The 3,201-nt window shown below is 36.2% G+C and overlaps 1 non-coding gene across 1 annotated transcript; it reads left to right on the top strand.

The window, feature by feature from the left end:
• The first annotated feature begins 2,361 nt into the window (after positions 1 to 2,361).
• LOC127493314 (U6 spliceosomal RNA) lies at positions 2,362 to 2,468 on the top strand. Its single transcript, XR_007923373.1, has one exon. It is a non-coding gene; the product is annotated as a U6 spliceosomal RNA (small nuclear RNA).
• Positions 2,469 to 3,201: the final 733 nt, after the last annotated feature.

Below are 3,201 nucleotides of genomic sequence, written 5' to 3' on the forward strand. Positions count from 1 at the left end.
ACTGCAAACACCTTGGATTGAGCCAGCTGGAAGGGTGAAGTAGTTTGTGGAAGAAGAAGAAAGTTTGGGCATGAATATAAATATATACTAATTGGAGCTAGTAAATTCCCAATTGAAAGTAGATGACTAGATACTGAGTCTACAGTAGAAGGAAATTTCCAGCCTAGAGATATTAATTAATTAATTAATTTGGAAATGCTTAATTTATGGGTAGTGTGTTCAAGTGTGAGAGATATTGTTTTCCAATAAGTTTTTTTAAGTTCTTAAAATCAAAATTTATGACCTATTCTTTAGTAACAGTCTACCATGGATAGACTAAATTGAAGTTTTTGTTCACAACTCTTCAACAAAGAAAATTGATTTTCATTCTTGCTGTACATTTTGATTTTTCTTTTCCCATTTTAATCTTCAGAGAGTGTTCCAAAACAAATAGTCCACTGATGTTTGCTGATACAAGTATTTACCTTCTTGAAGTGTGGTATATGCAGAATACATATATATATATATATATATATATATATATATATACATGTATATATATACACTCTCTCTATATATATACTCTCTCTATATATATATATGTGTGTGTGTGTGTGTGTGTGTGTGTATGTCTAGAAATATCTGCTCTGAAGAATATTGAGCTCAGGGCCAAGGAAAAGGGTTTCCTCTTTAGCACTTGAGTTTTATATGCTGGGGGAAAAGGACATTGCCATAAGTTCTAAGAAAAATCAAAAACTCCTATTTTTTTCCTTCAGATATTTATCAAAGAAGAAGAAAGCTTTAAAATGTGTAATGGGGGCAGATATTTGGCCTAGCAGTGAAGCCTCCAGTGAAGATGCTTGCATCCCATATTGAAGTACCTGGATTCAGTGCTCAGCTCTACCTCCTGATTCCAGCTTCCTACTAATGCAGACCCTGGGAGGCAGCGGTGACGATTCAACTGGTTTGCTTCCTTCCACCTGTGTGGTAGGTTCCCAGTGACAGTCCCTGGCCTGGCCCAGGAGCTTTTTTGTATTTGGGGAGTGAAGCACCATATTCAAGTATCTCTATCTTTCTACCTCTATAATGGATTAATTTCAAAACTACACTCTATTAAAAAGAAATAAGTCAACATTTGAGTTCATCTTCATAGCATTAGAGGGCAAACTCTCAACAATTACTGAGTGATGTAACTGTATATATTATTTTTCCATTAGCCAAGATTCCAGGTACAACCAAATATTTTATTTTGTGCACAGCAAATTTTCCACTTGCTTTGACTGCATGTGAACTTTCTACAATTTGGCTGCAAAGAAAAAAATATGGAGAATTTAAAATAAAATATGCCATTAAAAGCAGAACAGTAAAAACCACATAAAATGTGATTAAATTTTAAAAGCATATTGCAGATAACAGGAAACTTAATACTTGGGGAATTTATTGTTTTCAGGTAGTGAAATGTGTCCACAAATCTGTTGCTAGCTAAAATGGCACAGATTTGCCAATGTGTAAAAGTACAAAGAGTATTTTTAAGAGTATAAAGTCTGAGTGAGTGCTACTTCTGTTATCTGTCCATTTTAAGCCGTTCTCAGACCCTCAGTTACCACTGTGAGACATGTCATCTGCCCTACAGTTAAATTCTATGCTGTTGACTTAAATATATATTTATAAAAATATGTGTTTAAATATTTCATTAAATAGATATTTAAGTATCTATTTAGGAGTGGGTGCTGGTGCAAAGGTTAAGACATTCCATGGGATACCTTATCTCACATCAGAGTGCCTTCATTTAAATCTTGGCTATGCTCCCAATTCCAGCTTTCTGTTCATGTGCACCCTGGGAAGCAGCAGGTGATGGCTCAAGCACTTGGACCTGTATCACACATGTGGGAGACTTGAACTGAGCTCCCAACGCCTGGCTCAGGCCTGGACAGGCCCCATGTATTGCTGGTGCTTGGAGCAGTTAACCAATGTCTGTTCCTCTTCTCCTTCCCTCCCTCTCCCTGTGTCTTTACCTTTCAAAAAGGAATAAAATAAAACAATACAATTACAAAAATAAATAAAAGCATTGATTCCAATTGTAACCCTAATAAGAACACTGAGTTTTAGATATTGAAACAATCTTGGGGGGAGGGGTAAGTGTTGTGGCATCAGGTTAAGTCACCACTTGGAGAACCCAAATGGAGTTCTGGGCTCTTGACTTTGATTGGCACAGCCCTAGATGTTGCAGGCATTTGGGGAATGAAACAGGGGATAGAAGATTTCTCTCTCTTTCTCTCTGTCACTCTGCTTTCAAGTAGATGAAAATAAATAAATATGCTTTTTGAAAAGAAACAATTTAAGGATTTGGGAAAGCTTTGGAAATCTTGAAAATGTATTATCGTGCTCGCTTCGGCAGCACATATACTAAAATTGGAACGATACAGAGAAGATTAGCATGGCCCCTGCGCAAGGATGATACGCAAATTCGTGAAGCGTTCCATAAAAAAAAAATGTATTATCAAGTTTTCTTTTTGCTATAACTCTAATATACTATGTCCTTCCAAGGAGTATGCTTTCACTGATGTTTTAAACAAATAGCCTGTCATACTAATATCTATGAAACACTTCATACACTTTCTTTAATTTTTCAGTACTATCAACCAAAAGAAATCTACAAAATATTTTTACATTCAGGTTATAAAGAGAAGTATCATAAAACACAGGGTTTTTTAAACTGTACACTTATTTAAGAAGGACAGTGAGAGAGAGAGAGAGAGAGAGAGAGAAACAGAGACAGAGAGAGATAACACTCCTTTCCCTTGGTTCACTCTCCAAATGCCCACAATGGCCAGTACTGGGCCTCACCAACGTCAGGAATCCATAGCCCAGGACTGAATCCAGGTTTCCCTATGTGTGGTAGGAATATAATTTCTTGAGCCTTCACTACTGTCTCCCAGGGTCTCTATTACCAGGAAGTCAGGAACCAAAGACAGGTTTCAAATCCAGCTCCCTCAACTAGGGCCACAGAATTCTTAACCTTTAGTTGAAATGTCTGCTCCAAGCACAAGATTTGTTTGCCTTTTTCTCACAACCATCAAAATTACACAGTTTTATTTTGCATCTCATACATATTTTGTTCTTCCTGAAAGAATGGAAATCTGCACAAAATCAATGCAAGTGTTTTATCTTCTTTTTTCATTTATTTCTTTTACTCATTTTTATTAATATAAAGAGAACAGA

The sequence above is a fragment of the Oryctolagus cuniculus genome, chromosome 5 (assembly GCF_964237555.1).
Source record: "Oryctolagus cuniculus chromosome 5, mOryCun1.1, whole genome shotgun sequence".
Classification (NCBI taxonomy): domain Eukaryota; kingdom Metazoa; phylum Chordata; class Mammalia; order Lagomorpha; family Leporidae; genus Oryctolagus; species Oryctolagus cuniculus.